Source organism: Phocoena sinus, chromosome 5, assembly GCF_008692025.1.
Source record: "Phocoena sinus isolate mPhoSin1 chromosome 5, mPhoSin1.pri, whole genome shotgun sequence".
Classification (NCBI taxonomy): domain Eukaryota; kingdom Metazoa; phylum Chordata; class Mammalia; order Artiodactyla; family Phocoenidae; genus Phocoena; species Phocoena sinus.
In genome coordinates this window covers 38412245-38433806 of record NC_045767.1, presented here as the reverse complement: position 1 = coordinate 38433806, position 21562 = coordinate 38412245, and the positions used below count along the sequence as shown (strand labels likewise).

At 48.3% G+C, this 21562-nt stretch overlaps 1 pseudogene; it reads right to left on the bottom strand.

Moving 5' to 3' along the window:
• Positions 1-9629: 9629 nt before the first annotated feature.
• LOC116754654 lies at positions 9630-10201 on the bottom strand (annotated as a pseudogene).
• Between the last annotated feature and the right edge of the window lie 11361 nt (positions 10202-21562).

Sequence of the window (21562 nt, the reverse complement as noted above, 5' to 3'; positions counted from 1 at the left end):
TTGGTGGATCTGGGTCAGCCCTGGGCACCCAATCCTAAAACAGACCCAGAGAAATTACAGGGACCCGTCAGTAGAGGGACTTCTGATCCTGTCCACTTACTCATTTCTTCATTAACTCATTCAGCAAATAGCTATGAGTTCTATATTTCCTGTGGCTGCCGTAACAAATTACCATGAACTCAGTGGCTTAAACACCAACTGATTCTTTTTTAACTTATTTATTTTTACTTATTTATTTTTGGCTGTGTTGGGTCTTTGTTGCTGCATGCGGGTTTTTCTCTAGTTGCGGTGAGCAGGGGCTTCTCTTTGTTGCGATGCGCGGGCTTCTCATTGCGGTGGCTTCTCTTGTTGTGGAGCACGGGCTCTAGAGCGCAGGCTCAGTAGTTGCGGTGCACAGGCTTAGTTTCTCTGCAGCATGTGGGATCTTCCTGGACCAGGGCTCGAACCAGTGTCCCCTGCATCGGCAGGCAGACTCTCAACAACTGCGCCACCAGGGAGGCCCTCTTCTTATTTTAAGGTCAGTTTATTAGCAACCTTAATTCCATCTGCAACCTTAAATCCCCTGCGCCATGTGACCTAATATAGTCCCAGATTCCCGGGATTCACAAGTGGATATCACTGGTGGGGAGAGAATTATGGTGTGTCCCACAAGTCGCTAGGCTGGGCTTGGTACTCTGCTAAGCAAAACTGGGATAAATCAGAGGTGTTCTCTTTCTTCATAGGCAGTGTACATCCTAGAGAGGAAGACAGATATAAAAAAAGTAGTAATACATACCAGTAGCAGTAAGTGATAAAGAAAACACCATGTGGCCCACAGATGGAGAATTAATGAGCATAGTGCCACAGTTTCCACTGGCGTGTCACGGAAAGCTTCTCTGAAAAGGAAACATCTGAAGACCTGAGTGTTGAGGAGGAAGCTCCAATCTGGAGCCAAGTTTCAGGCAGAGGGAAAAGCAGATGCCGAAGCCCTGAGGCACGTTCAAGGAATTGGGAGAAGCCAGCGGTGCTGCTGGAGCGAGACAGAAATGGGAAGAGCAGAGGAAGATTAGGGTGATGACAGTGGCAGGGGTCGCATCACTGGAACATTGTAGATGTCTGGGTTTAATTCTAAGGAAAATGGGAAACCACGGGAGGCTTTTAGGAAGAGTAACAGCGCGCTCTGATTGACATTTACAATGATCAACCTTATTGTTAAGTGCAACTGGATTGCAGGCGAGGAAGGCTGAGGCACAGAGAGCTGCTGGGGAGATATTGCAGAGAGGCGGGCCAGAGGTGGCGATGGCCGGCCGAGGGTGGAGTGATGAAAACGGGCAGCTGTGGGGTCTGTTTTCATAGTGGAGCACGTAGGATAGATCAGGTGTCAGGTGAGAGCGTTAACAAGGGATCAAGGAGGGTTAGACTTTTGGCCTGAGCCACTGTGGGTCTGTATGCACCACTGACTGTGATTGATGGTGAGGCTGGAAGGAGAATGGGTCAGGGGTGAGAAAAACTGATGACTTCTTTTTTGACCACAAGGCCTCCTTAAAGGAAGCGTCTAGTTAGCTGGGTGAAGAGGTCCTTTGGGTCAGGGGTTCATAGCGCTCTCTTCAAACGCTTGAATGCCTGTCGTGGGGATTAGAGGTTGCCTTGATTCTCTATGCCCTTAGATGCCAAAGACCAAGCCCAGTGAAGGACAGCTAGAGAAGCAGATTTCAGCTCTCCTGGACGTCTCATCACGGACGTGGTACAAGCTGTGGGATCCGAGGGACGAGCACACAGCCCTGACTCTGCTGTCACTAGCAGTGCAATTGGGACAAGTTATTTAAACTGCTTGAGACTCCATGTTAATATCTCTTAAAAGGTAGAGGTAATGCTGCTTTAACACTAACAATCATAGCAAACGCTTACACCAAGTTTTACCACGGAAGGCCCTATTCTAACAGCTTCCCAGGTATCAACTCATTTGCCCCTCACAGCAGCCTGATGACCGAGATGCTGCTGTTGTTGCAGAGGCGCCTCCAGAAGCTGAACTTGCTCAGGGTCACAGAGCAAGTAAGGGATACGTCATGGTACACTGTACAATTTCTACAAGATACAGAATGGAATATGCCTATCATTACCAAGACCTATCAAAATGTTCACCAAAACACAGCATGTATGATTTTTAATTGTTTTGGGGGTGGTGCAATGCCATGCAGTTTTAGGATCCAATTTCAACACGATCCCAATCGTCTGAAACTGTGGATGGAAACTAACAAGTCAGTGTATAACGGGAGTCAGTGGCAAAGCGGTTCTGCATTTAGATTTTATATGTATTTATTTATCTAATATTTTTGGCTGTGTCAGGTCTCAGCTGCGGCACGCAGGGTCTTTCATTGAGGCACATAGGCTTCTCTCTAGTTGTGGCACACGGGCTTAGTTGCTCCCAGGCACGTGGGATCTTAGTTCCCCGACCAGGGAACCTGCCTCCTCTGCATTGGAAGGTGGATTATTTATTTATTTATTTACTTTTGGCTGCATTGGGTCTTCGTTGCTGCGTGCGGGCTTTATCTAGTTGCAGCACGCAGGGGCCAATCTTCTTGTGGTGTGCGGGCTTCTCATTTCAGTGGCTTCTCTCGTTGTGGAGCATAGGCTCTAGGCACAAGGCCGTTAGTAGTTGTGGCATGCGGGCTCAGTAGTTGTGGCTCGAGGGCTCTAGAGCGCAGGCTCAGTAGTTGTGGTGCATGGGCTTAGTTGCTCCGCAGCATGTGGGATCTTCCCGGACCAGGGATCAAACCCGTGTCCCCTTCATTGGCAGGCGGATTCTTAACCATTGGGCCACGAGGGAGGTCTGGAAGGTGGATTCTTAACTGCTGAATCACCAGGGAAGTCCATGCATTTAGATTTTAGAATCAGTCCACAGATTCTCTCAGACCACATGTGGAATGTCTTGTTCCATTCCGAGGGCTTCTCTGATGAGAGGCAACCTGAAAAGCTGAAACTCACTCAGAGGAGCTGAAATCCATTCAGTGATCTGATAAATTTGATCACGTCAAAATGGAGGATGTCTTTTGAATGAAAGGACGTGCAGGGCAAATTCATGGATGACAGATCGGAAGAAAGTGCTTGTAATGTCTAAAACTGACATGGGGGCTTCCCTGGTGGTGCAGTGGTTGAGAGTCCACCTGCCGATGCAGGGGACACGGGTTCGTGCCCCGGCCCGGGAAGATCCCACATGCCGCGGAGCGGCTGGGCCCGTGAGCCATGGCCGCTGAGCCTGCGCGTCCGGAGCCTGTGCTCTGCAATGGGAGAGGCCACAACAGTGAGAGGCCCGCGTACCACACACACACACAAAAAACCTGACATGGGATTAAATCTAGGCTGCAAAGGGACTTCTGAAAATCACCAAGAAGTCAATGGACGTATGGCAAAGGATATTAACCAGCAAATCGCAAATGCAGAAATGGGGAGCCTGAGCAAGTCTTTGGAGAGATTCCGGTGACACTGATTCCCAGAGGCTCGTCCGTGAAACCAACATGCCTGTTAGACGGGCTGCATCCAGAGAGCTGGTGATTCACTCATCAAGTGGAGGCTCTCGTGCGTGAAGCACGGCTCTAGGTGTTTGGGGTAGAGCTGTCCCACCTCTTGTGGCAATGATGCCCCATGTTGGTGGGGATGCAGGCCTGAGGACCAACCCCACTGGAGGTGAGGATGTGGCTGGGGGAAACTTCTGGTGCAAACGTTCTCAAATTAAGTACACTCATTATCTAGGACAAACTCACGCAGGTCCATGAGAGGACACGTATGAGAACCCTGGCTGCTGTGCTGGAAGAGCTGAAGGCCATCTGGGTCTCCATCCCTTGGGTAATGCTTTATATATGTCATTAATTTCCCATCAGTCCAGGGAAACCGGTACTATTTTCCCCGTTTTACAGATGAATGGACTGAAGGTTGTGAGATTAAGTAACCTGGTCAAGGTCATACTGAGGTTCCAATTCCAGTTCTGTCAGACCCCTAAATCAGTATATTTGTCTGCTAGACCACCCCCTTCCTGACAAGAAATAAGAGGTGGAACTGAAATTCCTTCTTTCCCGTCACCATTGCTGTTCCTTCCATCTTGTATCCTTTCCTTCTTCCTTTCTAGATAAAAGCAAGAGAAAACATAGACATTGTAGAAAAAGAGGTCTGCTGGAAGTTAGGGTGAAGGAGTCACTTTGACCTCCTAGAATTCTGACTTCAGTTAAGATTCTTACTCAACCTCCTATGATGCTTCAAGTAACAAAAATTCTTAAAAGAAAAATAACGACTAACATATATTAAGCCCACGTGCCAGGCTCTGTTCTAAGGACTTTACATGTCTGTGTCAGTGCATCCTCATGGCGACCCCGTGAAGCAGGTAGGATGTTTATCGTCTCCACTTTACAAAACCAGAGAGGTTCAGTAACTTGCCCAAGGTCACACAGCTGGGCTATAAACCCAGGCTGCCTGAATCTGGGCGCCACACTTCTAGCCACCTGAACTTTGTCTGGGAGGCTGTGCAGTGACCCGGGGCTGCTAGCCTGGTTTGGCTCCCTGATAACTGCATTTTGGATGGATCATTCAACCATTCTTGGCCTCGGTTTTCTCATTATAAAATGTGAGTAAAAATAGCATTCCCCTCCTAAGGTTGTTGTGAGGCATAATATCTGCAAAATAATCAATAAGTTAGTCATTAAAGTTTCATAATCATTGAAATGTACATCTATTCCCTCTAGGGATCAGTGCTAAATGCCCCAGAACACGAGGGACCTCTCATGTGAGAGACCTCTTGCCCTCAAGCAGGAGTGGGTGAACCTGGGATGCTATGATTGGTGCATGGGCCCTTTGGGGTGGCCAGAAGAGCCCGAGGGAGTGGATGCTGGCGGGTGACTGCATTTTAAGAGAAAAGGACATGAGGGTGGACTGAGATCCAGGCCCTCGGCAAGAGGACAAAGTGAGCTCAGTCGACTGATGTGTGCCTGGGAATCCATCCAGGAGCCTCGCAGGCAAAGCAAACACGAGGATATGGATGCTTGGATTGCAGGAAGGAAAGGCGCAGGGGAGACCCCTAGGCTGTGTTACTGGACAGATCTGAGTTCCAGTCTCACCTCATCTCTGTCCTTGCCATGTGACCCTGGTGTATTGCTCAAGCTCCCCTTGCTCAGATGGGGATCTCAGTGGTGCCCTGCAGGCTGGCTGGGGACTCGGTGAGATGAGCTCAGGTGAGTAGCTGGATCTCTCCTCCCTCTGTGGACCCAGGGATGCAGGGGTCTGAGTCCAGTTGGGCTTGGACCAGATCTTCACCTATGACCACACACAATGAAACCGACTTCCTTGCCTCAGTTTCCTAATTTCTTCTTTCCAAAAACAGGAAGGAAAACTGATGATGTCACTTGGCAAAGTCTCCCACATGGGTTTCAGTCTATGCTGTTATTTTTTATAATAAAGCCACACTCTTTTTTAACTCGATTCCTAGAAGATCAAAATTAATTTTTAAATGAAATGTCAAAATTTGAAATCGAAAGAAAATAACACCAGATAAAAGAGGGGAAGGCTCTAAAATTTTATTTCTTTGTTTCTCTGTGTTCCTGCCTTGCCCCACCACCGAAAGAAAAAAAAAAAACAAGAAAAGGAGTGATTGTGAAACATCGTGGGAGGACAGTTGGACTGGTGGACTGGGACGGGGAGACGTCTTTAATGAATGATTGTCAGACATGAACCAGATGGGCTGATGAGGTGATCTCCCCTGCCCGTCCTCCCTGGGGCTCCCGTTTCCCGTCAATAGCTGCACTCAGCATACCCAAGGCTGCATTAACCTGATGTGATGCCACGTCGGGCAAAACTGCAATTAGAGCTACTGTTTTTTTACGTTTCTAAGGTTCCAAGTTCTGCTGTGACCCATACAGTTTGTGTAGGGGACATGACAGGGACCACCTCTCCTGGATGTTTCAAGACACAGAGGGTGGCACTCCCCTCTGTCATTCTCCCTGGATGCAATATTGTTTCTCATTTGCTGTCTTGTCAGGGGGTGAAAGTTCTAGGCCTGCCAGTTGGCCTTTCTTATGTAATAACTGTCACTTTACAGGTCAAGAAACCAACGTGAGATTTTGTCCAGTGGTTCAGTGTCTCTCTCCTAAAAATATTCAGGGCCAAGGAAATTACCACGGGTGGGCCTGTTGATTCACTGCACCCACCGTGCAGCATACCTGGGCCAGAACTATATTGACTATACAATTCTATTTTTTTTGTTGTTGTTGTTGTTTTTTGGGTTTTTTTGCAGTACGCGGGCCTCTCACTGTTGTGGCCTCTCCCGTTGCGGAGCACAGGCTCCGGACGCGCAGGCTCAGCGGCCATGGCTCACAGGCCCAGCAGCTCCACGGCATGCGGGATCCTCCTGGATTGGGGCACGAACCCGCGTCCCCTGCATCGACAAGTGGACCCCCCAACCACTGCTCTACCAGGGAAGCCCGATTCTTTTTTTTGAATTTTTGAATTTTATTTTATGTATTTTTTTTCTACAGGAGTTTCTTAGTAGTTATCCATTTTATACATATCAGTGTATACATGTCAATCCCACTCTCCCAATTCATCCCACCACCACCACCACCCCCCTCCACTTTCCCCCCTTGGTGTCCATACGTTTGTTCTCTACATCTGTGTCTCAATTTCTGCCCTGAAAACCAGTTCACCTGTACCATTTTTCTAGGTTCCACATATATGTGTTAATATACAATATTTGTTTTTCTCTTTCTGACTCACTTCACTCTGTATGACAGTCTCTAGATCCATCCACATCTCTACAAATGACTCAATTTCGTTCCTTTTTATGGCTGAGTAATATTCCATTGTATCTATGTGCCACATCTTCTTTATCCATTGGTCTGTCGATGGGCATTTAGGTTGCTTCCACGTCCTGGCTATTGTAAATAGTGACTACGTGATTCTTGTATGGCCTTTGCCAATGGTGGTGAGGGGGGTGGCATGGTGATGCTTTGGGTCCTTGGATATCGGCGTCAATCTTGACCCTGTATCAAACAGCCCTTGAAATGTCTATTGTTATTTCCGCTCAGGGTATGGTTACTTGACTAAATGGCCACAAAATCTTTGGGGGATTAAATGAGTATATCTACCTGCTGTTCTGCCTTAAGGCAAGGGGACCTGCTGTTTGTACCCCTGTATCAGACAGTCATCGGCGGGTCTGCAGTTGGTGGCCAACAAACAGTGTGCTCCTGCTGGCTGAGGAAAGTTCTTCAGAGAAGGGAGCAGTGGTGGGATTTTATCAGCAACATTGACAGCAGCTGGAGGATGGGCACACAGGCTAATGAAGGGGCTACAGGTGGGACATCAATGCATCCAGCACAGCCAGCTCCTGGGAGTGAGGGGTCGTTGGGGTGGTGAGAGGACTCAGGAAAACAAAGGATGCTTGAAAAACACTTTGTGGACCGTGAGATGCCGGCAGCATGGCCCCCCGTTTGCATATGGTGCCATGTGTTGGTGGTGGGATCCACTGACCATGCTGGCCCAAAACTGTGAAGAAGGAAGGAAGAGTTTAGAATATCATTGTGCTATTAAGTTAAAATCTGGAATCTGACTTAGATGAGGAGACTGTGAAGAAGAGAAGGTCTGGTGGACTAGAGAAGAGATGAAGTGACCAGTGGACCGTGATTGTCATAAATAGAACAAGCTGAAAGGGGATTGGATGGTATCCCAGGGCTGCTGTAACAAAGCACCACAAACAACAGAAATTTATCCTCTCACAGCTCTGGAGGCTAGAGTCTGAGATCAAGTTGTTGGCAGGGCCACATTCCCTATGGATAGAGACTCTGGGTAGAATCCTTCCTTGCCTCTTCAGCTGCTGGTGGTGGCTATAGATCCTTGACACCCATTGGCTTGCAGCTGCATCACTTTTATCTCCATCTCTTTTGTCACATGCCTTCTCCCCGTGTGTGTCTGTCTCTTCTCATAAGGACACCTGCCACCTTGGTTTAGGGCCACTTAATGACCTTCTCTTAATCTGATTACGTACGCAAAGAATTTATTTTCAATTAAGGTCACATTCATAGGTAACCAGGGCTTAGGACTTCAATATATCTTTCTGGGCGGACACAATTCAACTCGTAAAAGCATAAATCCTGAACTTAATAGCTCACCACGTTGCTCCGAAAATTAAATAATAGGATGCACGAAAACATATGGTTAAAAGAAAAAAATCATGGAAGTTACTGCTCCCTACCCTGGATGGGTCACTTGCTTGTACTGGGCTGACAGGAAATTCAGATGGAGGTCACAAGGCAGGTTCGGGGTGGAACCACTTTGAACTGGAAGATTCTGAGATATCAACCTTTCCCTATTTGAAGTAGGTCAAAAGGCAAATGAAATGGAAGCCATGAGCTCAAGTCTTCGGAGCCATAGAGTAAATACCATTCTGGGAGCCAGCGACACGGGATGCGTTAATAATTACTGAAACGTGAAAGCATGTCACAGTGCTGACACTGAGCTTTCTCCATTCAAACCTCCCCACCAGGACTCTGTGATACTCCTGCCCAAAGGCTGAGCTGAGTTTGTCTTTTTAGATAACTATCTTATAAAAGGGTATATCTATTTTTAAAATAAGTTGATTTGATTTAGTATGGAAAAGTATTTAATTAAATAAAAGTATTTCAAATTACATATTAGCAGAGCGGATCGGAACGCGTGGCATCAAATGAGACTACTGTATGGTTTCCAGAGGATTGTCTGGCAAATCGTAGAGGCTGCTTCGCATCACATTGGGAGGCAACTGAAAAGCTGCAAGTCATTGTAAGCACTTATTTTAAAATAAAGTTTAATTTTCACTTTAACATATTTTCATGATTACAAAAATTAAAAAAAAAAAAAGAACAGGAGAAGGAAACAAAACTAGCACATTCCTAGAAACTACTGTGAATGTTTTCCTGTTTTTCCTTCCTGACTTTTTAAGGGATGGTTTATAATCGTCGGTTTATTTATCAAGTGCCTCGGCACCCACTGAGTAAAATGGATCCACCTTTACAAACCCCAGCATCTATCCATCACAGTCGTTCCCCTGAGGATATTTATAAAGGGAGGACTCTATTCTTGGCATAGAAGAAATGGCATGTTGCCAACGATTTTTATTCAAATTATTCATACATCTGAAAACTCTACAGTCTTCTGGGATGCCCCCCTTTCCCATCAGCCTGCATCGGCTGGGTCTCTCTTTCTCCTTTATGGCTTCCTTGGGAGCCAAGAAAAGAGAAGGCCTGTATTTGGAACAGTTAGTCTGATTTTCAATTCTAATAAAAGCCCTGGTCGGCATTTCACCTAATACCAGGGCTGGAAGAAGTGGATTTGTTGATTTTTGCCTTGGTGCTTTTTTTTTTTTTAACATGTGCATACCACCCAAACTTTATTTTATTCTCTTGACAAATCCAACATAATATAGATAACAAAGGTGCTAATTTCAGGGACAAGTTTGAAACAAATATATTACTTCATGTCAGGCAATAGTAACTGAATTATAACTAAAAGTGCATTAACTTACTTCCCTAGGGGTTTCCTAAGGACCAAAGCTAGATAGAAATGGCCTGTTTTACGTGAGTTCACGGACACCTCCAGGCAGTCACTATTCAAGCGACAGTTGTGCACCCTAGGGTTTAGTTCCCAGAGCTGTAGTTGCCTTTGCTTCTCCTCCCAGGCAGAGGGAAGCTCGCTTTGTTCTGGGCCTGGGAGAGTTTGCGGGCTAGCAGGGTTAAGGGCTTGATCAGGGTCTTGCGGTCTGTGACCGTTACCTCCCACAGATGCACCTTCTCGCTCCTGGCCCACTGCTGTTCCACTTCGGGGTCCGCTTGTCTCTGCTCAGAAAGGTCAGTTTTGTTTCCTAACACAATGATTGCCACCTCTTTTTTGTCTTTGAACCGATCGATTTCTTTCTTCAGAAGCTCCACTCTTTGAAAGGATTCAAAGTTATTCACACTGTACACAAAAACGAAGCCATCGGCAAATGAAAAATAATGCTTTGGCGGCTCCGCGCCTTCCTGTAGGCCCCTGGTGTCGTAAAGAGGTAACTGTTCCTTGGCTCCCCGATCTATTTCCACTGAAGCCATATACACATCTTCCATTGTTTCACAGTCCTCCATTCTAATAGGATGATTCCCATAAAGAAGCTACTCCAAAATTGCCATTTTCCCCACAGATAACAAACCACAACCTTACAGACCTTTCCCATCTTCTCTTAGGATGTTGGAAAGCCAACAACTAATAGTCACGGTGAGAAGCAGAGGATCTGAGGGGCTGACACCCCCAACCCCCAAAGGGAGAGATCATCGTAGGTGGTGCTTCAATGCTATAGCACACAAGGGGTCTGTGTCAAAAACCTGGGTCCATGATGCCATGAAGTCAGGGTTTCACTCCTAAGCCCTGTCTCTGACGAGGGACTTCAGCTCCCTCCCACTCAAGCCACAAAGGTAGGACGACCTGAAATCTATTTAGCCGCTGTAAAGGCCATACTGAACTGAGATTTGTCTGTGGCTAGATCAGCAGCCACCGGATACTGTACATCAAGAAGCCTCTTGCTTACAATGCTTTCAGGAGACTCCAAACCAATCCATCTCAGGGTTTCTGATGCTGGAGATCATGTTCTTCCTCTCCAGATTCTTCCAGTACAAGACCCTCTAAAAGGCCAGAAAGCCAACAGGCAGCGGCTGGTTTAGGAGACCTACCCTGTGCCCTGCTCCTATAAAATTCAGAAGGGAGCGTGGCTCTGTAGTGTTACCACATTGATGGAGAGAGAGCACCACAACAGCAGTTTAGTTTCTCTTGGATCTGGGAGCAGCCTGGTGTGGGGAAAGATTGAGGGCAATCAGTCCAATTCCTGGCTGTGTGACCCTAAGACAAGTTACTTGACTTCTCTGAGTCAGGTCGCTCAGCCATAACATGGGAATGACAGTGCTGCTGTGTCATCAGGGTAAACGAGACAACACTGAAAGCACTTGCACAGAGAGGTATTCAAAGGTCGCTTTTCTCTCTTGGGAAGTGAGCAGGAAACCTGGAAATCAGGTTACTAAATGGCATGGTGAGTTGCTGTTTCACTTTCAGTCTCTTCACTTGGCATCAGGTACGGATGGGCTTACTCAAGGGTTAATTTTGAAGAGTCAAGCAAACAAACAAATAATTACCATTAAATCCTGATCAATATCGTTCTCCAAAATAGAAGCTGATGGCATTGATCTATTACACTCTGTTGGCTAGGTGTCCACTCTGGGCCTGGCCCCAGGCATGGGAATGGAGCATTCTTGACTCCAGGGGGAAACGGAACTTGCCTGAAGCTGTCCCTGAAGTCTACGTTGGAAAATTTGGATTGGAGGCAAATCCTAAAACAATGAGTAGGAAGCTATCAGGTGAAGAGAGCACAGGGACACGGGGAGGGGGAAGGGTAAACTGGGACGAAGTGAGAGAGTGGCATGGACATATATACACTCCCAAATGCAAAATAGATAGCTAGTGGGAAGCAGCCGCATCACACAGGGAGATCAGCTGGGTGCTTTGTGACCACCTAGAGGGGTGGGATAGGGAGGGGTGGGAGGGAGGGAGACGCAAGAGGGAGGAGATATGGGGATATATGTATATGTATAGCTGATTCACTTTGTTATACAGCAGAAACTAACACAACATTGTAAAGCAATTGTACTCCAATAAAGATGTTAAAAAAAAAGAGGGCAGGTGAAGGGCACGTCTGGCTGGGAGAGGCGGGTGCAGCGTCCGGGCAGGACTGTGAGGGCTTTGTGTGTCATGGGGGCAGGCGTGAGGGGTGAGGGGAGAGTGAGACAATTCAGGGATGCTGCTGGCACAGTGCTGCCCCAGGACGGGCTCTCCTGAACGCTTGTCCTCCCTCCCTCCCTTCCTTCCTCCTCTCCCTCCTTCTTGCCTTATTTTCTTCCTTCTTCCTCTGAGACTTAATCTAGAAACAGCTGAGAGCCATTGAAGGCTTTTGAGCAGAGAACTGACGATGCTGTTTGCCTTCAGGAAAGGATGCTATAGAGAATCGGACAAGAGGCTGGAGACCGGAAGCCAGGCTGATGTCCAGGTGGGACAGGACAAGAGCCTGGCTTGGGAGAATGGCGGTGGGGATGCAGAGAACCCAGGTAGAGACATCTTCTGAGATGGGATCACCCGGATGTGGGGCTCCAGGAGGAGGAGGGTGACAGGTTAGGTAGCTCTTATCCTGCTGGAGCAGCAGGGGGTTTGATGGTGTTACTCCTCGAGACAGAGGTAGAGGGAGAGGAAGTGACGTCTTGGTGGAACAGCCTTTGCAAGCCCCTCAGGTCCCCCTGCCCTGTGTCCTCGGCTGTTCTTCACTGAAGGATAGTCATCCATTCACTCAGGTACTCATTCGCCACCCGCCACCCATCCTTCCTCAAAGCTCTCATTGCACATGGGTGAGGGTGCTCTGTGAGTGGCACTTACATTGTCTGGGGAAAGTTCTTCGTAAAGCACTCCTGCTAAGAACTGTTCCGAGAGACATTCCAGGCTGCTTCTGCACTAAGCATTAAGTCAGAGACTTCATGAGCTTATATGAACACTCTAGAACAGGGGCAGCAAACTATGACCCATGGGCCAAATCTGGCCCACTGCCTGTCTTTGTAAATAAAGTTTTATTTATTTATTGTAACACAGGCACACATATCTATGTACACATCTCAGGCTGCTCTCACGCTCCAGTGGTAGAGTTGAATGGTAGCAACAGATTGTATGGCTAGCAAAGCCGAAAACCATCTGGCCCTTTAGAGAAAACATTCGTCAGCCCTGCTGTAGTGCATCCTCTCCTCTCTCTGGTGCCGTGAACGGATGTTTGATACTGATTTGAGGACCACAGTGCTCCTTCGTCTAAAAGCCCTCCATGCTTATGAATAAAGGTCAGGATTCTTAGTTCGTCATCCAACGCGTTCTTTGGAGAGAAGGAGACATTCTCTGCGTCCTTGGGTGAAACATTGATGTGAAACATTGACAGACGTCAAGAGACTTAGAGGGGCTTCCTTGGTGGTGCAGTGGTAAGAACTCTGCCGCCAGTGCAGGGGACACGGGTTTTGAGCCCTGGTCCAGGAAGATCCCACATAACGCAGAGTAACTAACGACCGCGAGCCACAACTACTGAGCACATGCATCACAGCTACTGAAGCCTGCGAGCTAGAACCCTCAACAAGAGAAGCCACTGCAATGAGAAGCCTGCGCATCGCAACAAAGAGTAGCCCCCGCTCGCCGCAACTAGACGAAAGCCCGTGCACAGCACGAAGACCCAACACAGCAAAAATAAATAAATAAATAATTTTTAAAAAGGAGAGCGACATAGAACTGTGTCGTTGGGGTTTGTTTTGACACAGTAGCTCCTTTATTGAAATCTATTCTAAGGGAAGAATCCAAATGACAGAGGAGCTATTTGCTCCTTGACGTGGCTGCACCTGCTCATCTGGCCTCATTCTTTGAATGCATCAGCCCCACACACACTCCACAAATAAATAAACACTTAAGGGACAGACAAGGGGTAACAAAGGTTTAGGAGAAGAATTAAAGCAGGGAAAGTGGCCAGGGATGCCAAAGCCTGTTTTTCAGAGAATGTGGGTGGAAAACCTTGTCTCAGGATCCGATTCTATGCTCGTAAAACGCACCTCACTGGCCTCCCCCTCATCCCCCACTAGATCCTGCCTTTATTTAAAATGTTGATATTTTGTTCATCGTGGAGTTTTTTTGTTCATTTTGACTTTTTGGAAATACTGTGTTAAATATTATTTATCTCGATGACTGAATTTTTCAATACCTCCTTCGATTTTGCTCCCAAGGTGAATGTCTCACTTACTGCCCCAAGTCCCAGCTCCAGGAGAAGGAATAACTAGGGTAGTAAGGAAACAAAAAGCTCAGTGTCTTGCAAGCCAAGTGAAGAAGTTTTATCAAGAAGACGCTGGGCGACAGGATGAACGTCAAAAATGTCATGCTTAAGTGAAAGAAACCAGACACAAAAGGTCATGTACTGTGTAGTCCTGTTATAAGAAAAGTCCAGAAAAGGCATATCTGTAATCTACAGAGACAGAACTTAGATTAGAAGTTGCCAAAGCTGGGGAGGCACGTGGAGGGGCAGTGTCTGTAAGGGGGCATGAGTTTCTTTTCAGGCATGATGGTAATATTCCAAAATTAGATTCTGGTTGCCTCTCTATAACTATTTAATTATACACTTCTAAAGTTGCCTTTTGTGGTATATAAATTACACTGTAACAAAGCTGTTTTTAAAAAAGGCCAAATAACATGAAAATTGAGAATTAAGCATTGAATGAATAAATGAATGAGTGAATGACTCAACAAATGGGCACTGTCCCTAAACAAGAGAATGCCATGACGCGGGAGCAGAAAGAACTGAGTCGAGAGGCTCAGACTGCTCCTTAGTAAGTCAGAGGAGGGAGTGATGTGTCATGCAGCCTCGTATACACCTCCAAGAATGCAAATTTGTATAAATTTTCTGGAACCCAAAATATCAATGTACATCAAGAAACCTAAAAATGTGCGTTGCATTTTGTGCGTCGCATTGCATTTTGATGCAGTAATCCCATTTCGTGAAATCGATTTCAAGGAAAGTATCGTAATGTTGGAGGACCTATTTGCCCACATATGTCTATTCCGGAGCTGTTTGTAATACTGAGAAAAGGAAATCAACCATGACCAACTGGTTAAAGGACCTATGAGCACCTAAAAGACAGACTAATTATACAGTCAGTACAATAATGTTAATGATGATGGAATATTCTGGAACATAAATTGGCAAAAGCAGGATGGACAAAGTGTAAATAGAGTATGGAAACAACCATATGGATTACCTGTACACAATGGTAACATAGTAACAGTGATGACCTTGTTTATGGATTTCTTTTTACTCTCTGTCAACACTGGGAGAGGACATTTTCATACGTTATCTCTTTTAATCTTGACACAAAGCTCGTGAGTTAGGTATCATTTTTCAACTTTACAGATGAAGAAATGAACACTGAGGTTTAAGGAAACTCGTGCAGGGTCACGCAATTGGCAAGAGGTAGAACCCACACTTTGCTAGCTCTCACCTCTGTGTTCATAACTGTTATGCTATGTATATTTTTCTTCGTTACAAAAAGTGTGAAAATGGAAACATGTGGAACTAACTGTGAACTCGGTCTAATAGCAACAGCTACCATTTATCGTTGGTGTTGTCCCAATAGATTGTCCGAGGCAGTCACAGAGAGAGCTTTCCCGAGGATCCAAGAATCCCTCCCAGCCAGTGAGGTGGGGTTTTCTGTGTTATTCCATTTCACAGACGCAGACACTGAAGTTTGGAAGAAACAATCGTGGCTCAGGGTCAAGCAGCCGGGACTGAGGGGAGGGACCTAGGACCCCTGCAGGCTGATCCCAGGCGAACTTCTTGCTGGCGCTGAGAGAAGGCCAAGGGTCAAGGACCAAGGGTACCATGGGCAACCAGGCAGCACTGGGGGAGCCGGGCATCAGGTGCGGGAAGGAGGACTTAGGTTGGCCTCATGCTGAGTCACTGGAGAGAGCTGATGCACGGGACCGAGGGCAAACACCAGGGATCTTGGCAGCACAGCAGACAAAGCCCAGCCCAGGTGCTGAGGAGGGGCCAGGCCTAGGACCTCAGAAATCTGCAGGCCAGCAGTGTTCTTCAGGGAGTGGGGCCCAGATCATCAAAAGCAAATGGTAGAAAGTGAGGCCAGCATGTTAAAAGAAGGCAATAGGGCCCATGCTGGACCAGGGTTCAGGACTTCGGGGATGGATTGATGGGCTTTAGCACTGAGATTGACGGTGGAGTCAGTCCAAAGCCAAGTGATCCCAGATCCCTATGGTTCAAAGGTCAGCAGCCACACTGGCGCTTTCCTACTGTCCCGACCCCATGCCCAGGTACAGAGGAAACCCCTCACCTGAGAGCCAGTGGCCTCTGACACGCCTCAGGAGCTAGCGCGTGGCGGAGGGAGCTGGCTCTGGGGCGCTCTGCCCCTGTCTTCCTGTGTGACCTCGGGCTGACAGCCTCCCCTCTGAGCCTCGATTTCCCCGCCTGTTATGAAGCGTTCCTAAGCAGCAGATGCTATCGTAAGCACTGCGCACACATTGGCTCGATCCACACAACCCTCCTGTGAGGCTGGTCTCATGGTCTTCCCCCCTATTTACAGATCAGGGGACAGAAGCCCCAGGAGGTGAAGGGACTTGTCTGGAATCACAGGCAGCAGGGAGAGGAGGTGAGGTTTGAGTGCAACCCATCGGGTCCCAGGTTCTGGGCTCCGGCTGCCCCTGGGCCGAGGCTACGGGCTTGTGAAAATGAAGCCGCATAAGACACCAGGCGACTGGCTCTGACTGTGGTCTCACTGCCACCACCAAAGGCAAACGCTGCGTGGTTTCTCCAGGTCTGGGCTGCACCCGGGAGATCCTGCCCCTCCAGAGGTGTCAGAATGTCCCTGCTGACAGGACGGAATTGAACCAGCGCCTCCTGTGTGCATTTCACTTAAAGTTGTTAATGAATTAAATGGCTTAAACTTGAAAACAAAAACATACACCGAATATATATTTCAGTGGACTCCCCGCTGTCTCTCTCTTGTGTGAGTCTATGATTCTCCCAGTTCGTCATCCTCCTTCTTCCGTTTGTGTCCCTGTGGGGACCGGGAGAGACTCTGGGGAAAGCTACGTGCTGCCTGTCAGGACTGACAGGGGTGGGGTAGACTGGGGACAGGGAGTGGGCACTGGTAGAAGGCTTCATGGGGAAAGAATCAGAGAAGACAGCAAGGTCCCCAGGGATGCATGTGGAGAGAGCCGTGAGAAGTGGGGGGAACCCCTGAGAAGGACGGAGGGATCTGTAGGGAGCCAGGGCTTGGGGAGACATGAGCCCTCGGGTTTAAGAACAGGAGGTCCTATGGCTCTTCAAGGGAATCGCTTGCATGAGCCTCATCCCGGATTTCAGACGGTAGCACCAGGAAGTCAGCCCCACAAGGGCATGGACCAGGTGGCTTGTCCACCTCTGTGCCCCCGGGACAAGTCCAGGTCGGTCAGGTACTCTGTAGGTGTCAGTATTGATGACTGATTGATTGAGTAATTGAGTAGATGAGTGTAGGACACAGGCCTTGACAATGAAATCAGAGAACAGCCATATTTAGATAACCAACAAGGAAGACTCAGCCCCTTAGGGATGGAGAAAGGATTTGACCATCTAGGGGCTTCGCCACATACATATTTTAAGAATGACAAACTTTCAGAGGAACCCGGCCTCTGCTGAACCAGGCCATGGGAATTCTTAGTGCAGAAGCTTGTCCAGAATAAAGCCTAACCCATATTTATAATTTCCCTTTTCAGCTCTCATCCCCTGTGATTAAAACACAAATCAGTGAAGGGCGTGCTCGCCGTTCTGAGTTCCTCCCAGAGTCACTGGGCTCAGGAGGAACTTGGTGCTGGCAGCCCCGGGGCAGAATCCTCGAGCAGATGAAGGGGTCATTCATGCCTCTTGGCTGCGCTGGACCATCTTAGGAAGGAGGCAACTTGGTGTTGGGCAGCGGTGAGTAGGTAGGGGAGGCAGGGCAAGGAGTAAGTGCACACAGGCTCCGAGTTTGTGGCACTCACACTGCAGCATCGAGGCAGCTGCCAGGACAGGCGGGTGGCACGCCCTTTCCCACCCAGGTGTCTGGGTGCCCCTGATGCTTGTAGTGCTGTGTTGAGAAGGATTCTGAAGCTGAATCTGGGCTTAGTGGGAAGAGTAGTCCGAGTCATTAATAATGTCTGCCATGGGACTGGGGAGGCGAGAGGGATGCTTCATTTGTTACTTCTTGGCTAGAAATGGATAGTGAGACCAAGCAGTGAAGGCTAGTGCATATCTGGCTGAGGAATTTGGACTTGATCATGGATACCAAGTGTTTTAAGCTTAGTTTCTCCATTTTAAAAAGAGTACTACAGGGGCTTCCCTGGTGACGCAGTGGTTGAGAGTCCGCGTGCCGATGCAGGGGACACGGGTTCATGCCCCGGTCTGGGAAGATCCCACATGCCGTGGAGCGGCTGGGCCTGTGAGCCATGGCCACTGAGCCTGCGCGTCCAGAGCCTGTGCTCCGCAACAGGAGAGGCCACAACAGTGAGAGTCCCGCGTACTGCAAAAAAAAAAGCAGTACTGCAACCAGGGGCTTCCCTGGTGGCGCAGTGGCTAAGAATCTGCCTGCCAATGCAGGGGACACAGGTTCGAGCCCTGATCTGGGAAGATCACACATGCCGTGGAGCAAGTAGGCCCATGTGCCACAACTACTGAGCCAGTGTTCTAGAGCCCATGAGCCACAACTACTGAGCCCATGCGCCACAATTACTGAAGCCCGCATGCCCTAGAGCCCGTGCTCTTCAACAAGAGAAGCCACCGCAATGAGAAGCCCACGCACCACAACGAAGAGTAGCCCCCACTTGCCGCAGCTAGAGAAAGCTTGTGTGCAGCAATGAAGACCCAACACAGCCAAAAGTAAAAAATAAAAGTACTACCTCCAGAAAATTTCTGGGTAGATATTGAGGATTTCTTGGAAAAGGCAAGACTTGGGTTGAGCTTTAAGAGATGCGTATGATGCAGAGAAGCAGAACAGAGGGAGGTGGGTGTTTCGGATACACCCAGCATCTGCCTGGAAGCCCTCTGAGACAGAAGGAAGCAGTCCAGGGATGGGTAGATAGGTGTCTGACAGAGCCAGGCTGGTGAGGAGACCTGCGCTGGTGGACAGAGCGGCCTGGCACAATGAAGCATCTCACTTGTTTATCCCATCTATTGCAAGACAAACCATCTTAGTTCTTTCCAGTAATATCTTCCAACGTCACAGACTCAAGGCAGTTATAATAAGCCACTAAGAGCAGAAATTTGATTTTCACGGAGCACAGGACAAGAAGAGGAAGTTGAGTTAGATATTCAGAGACTCTTTAGCCCTGGAAGAGGATGGAGAGAGAAATACGTGCTACAAAAGATGGAGGGAGGGGGCAAATTTTAGCGAGCTGCCCCTCAGGGCCTGGCTCACCACATCTTCAATTGCTGCAGCCCTCGACCTGCAGAGGGAGGTTCCCATTTCCTTTCTCGAGGTGGGAATCATGGCTCAGCATGTTTACACAACTTGCCCAGGGTCACACAGCTAAGTCAGCAGAATCAGAACTGCTCCGTGTGTCTCCGAAGCCGAAGTCCCTCCGCTGCCCACAGTGCTGCGCTGTCTTCCCTTGAGGCTTCCTGGAGAGCTTGAAGGAGGGTAACGGTCGCCTATCCGGCACGGTCTGAGGGCAGGACGGGCTAAGCCAGGTCTCCTGTTCCCGTGGGCCAGGCTGTGTGTGCGGGCCTCAGCACGGGTGGTCTCCTGTGGTCCCTGGAACCACGTCATGAGTCGTCCACAGCTCCTAGCCTCGCTCTGGTCCAAGCCTCCATCACCGCTTGTATGGACCAAATTGGGTTTTCCTGCTTCCACTCGGTCACCATCCTCGAATCTCCCCCCAACGCTAATGGCCCAGCAAGATGGGCTGTCCGAGAGGCCTCTGTAAGAGCCTGCCTCATTGTCTCCCTCAACCCCCCACCTAAATGTAGAAACCTTCAATACTTTGTTCTCAGGATGCAACCCCGCCTCTCTAACCTCGTCTCCAAGGCAGGACTTGCCCAACCCCATGGCTGCGGCTCCAGCCACGCTGGTCTCTCACACCCTCACACACAAGCCCCTTCCAGCCCCGGCCCCCCCCTGCCCGCTGCTCCTTTCACCAGGCCCCACTGCCAACCCCACCTACGTCCATGTGGGGTTAATTCTCACTCTTCAGTTTAGGTCAGAATCCCGACGCTCTCTCTCATACCACCTTACACCACTTTCTAGAGTTTTCCATAATTGTACCTAAACATCCATTCACGCGCATGCTTGTTTCCTGTCTGATTAACCACTGTGTGAAGGGCCAGGAGGACAGGGACTTTCTCTGCCTTGTTCAGCCCTGGGTCCATGATGCCTTGAACAGCGTGGTCCCGACATGCAATAGATGCTTGGTACATACTGTGAATGAATGAATGAGTGAATAAATGAATATAAGAATGGGTAAACATCAAACAACACAGCCACATGCCTCACCTCTGCCTCTGTTAGAATATGCTGGAAACCTCCGTCATGTCTGTGACCCACTTCCCCATCCATAGCGCATTCCTAGGAGACAGGAGACAAGCCTTATTCATCTCAGCATCCACAGTGCTCAGAATCTAGAATGAAGAGTCAGCCTCAGGACACACAGCACCATCCCCTTCTACTTCTGCTAACCAGCATGTCCCTCTGAGCCCTTTCTGACCTCATTTCTAAAAGGAAGATCTGTAAGATGATTCTTCTGATCCCATCACGGCTAGGACTGATATGCTAGGATTTAGTAATCAGAGGCACTCGTTGTCTTTAGGAAAAAAAATTAGTTTGGGAAATCCCTTCCGGCTTCCTACTGTGCCCATCAAGACGGGGATTTTGTGTGCCCTTGAAGAATCGGACTATAAATACAGCTGCCTCCGGCTGCCCGGGAAAAGGGAGGCCTCCTTACTCGCTTTGGTGAACACAAGATGCAGCTCATTGCTCTTGAGCTGGTCAGGGAATCTGAAGCTAATTGGATTGGATCAGTAAACAGGCAGCCAGTTTTCAAACGGAGCACAGCTTTCCTGTAATTAGGCTTTGCCAGGAACTAAAGGTCACGGGCCAGCCTATGAGCCACACAAACGATGGAATCATGACAAACCTGATCCTTCTAATGCGGATTAGAGGTTGGCTTCTCTGATAGTAGTAAAACCTTATTCCTTTTTGCTAATCTCAGAAGAAACCAGAGGGAATTAATCACAAGGTGAGCGTGGTAAAGCCAGACTCTTTGCAGAGTTCTGCGTCCATCTGAACACACTTGATTCCCAAGGTGGGTCTTTTGGAGAGCCTCATCTTAGCCTATGTTCCAAACTGGTACACAGAGTGAGGACCATCACCTCTCAATCCCACCCCACTGGAAGGCAGGACCACTCACTCCTCTGCCCCTGACCGGGCAGAAAAAGCATGATGCTTAGAGTTGGGTGGCTGAAATTGAATTCTCTGCAAGTAACGTCCTAATTCTAGAAGAGTCAGCATTTGGGAGCCTCTAAGCCTCAGTTTCCAAATAGCCGTGATAGCAACCTCTGCCAGGGTTTCTCAAAGCACAGAACCCAGGATGCTTTTTGGTTGGTTGTGGATAAGCACGCTCTTATGTTAGCACTTATGCATATGTTTCAATATCTAGTAGATTCCATTCATATCATACTTAAGGCTGTGGTCCTCAACCCTGGTCATACCTTACAACTGCCCAGGGAGGTTTTAAAATGCTCCAGCTCAGAGGAGCCTTGCTTTGGGTTTTATATAACACTCCCCAAGGGGCATTAATGAACAGCCAGGGTGAGGACCACTGTCTTAGGGCAAAGCTGGGTACAAAATATAAATAACTCTGCTTAAAGTAACACATCATCGAGGCTAAGGCTGAAGTTTGGGAAACATTCAAAAGCTGATGATTTGCTTGAAGGCTGCAAACCAGGATCATTCAGGATGGGGTGGGG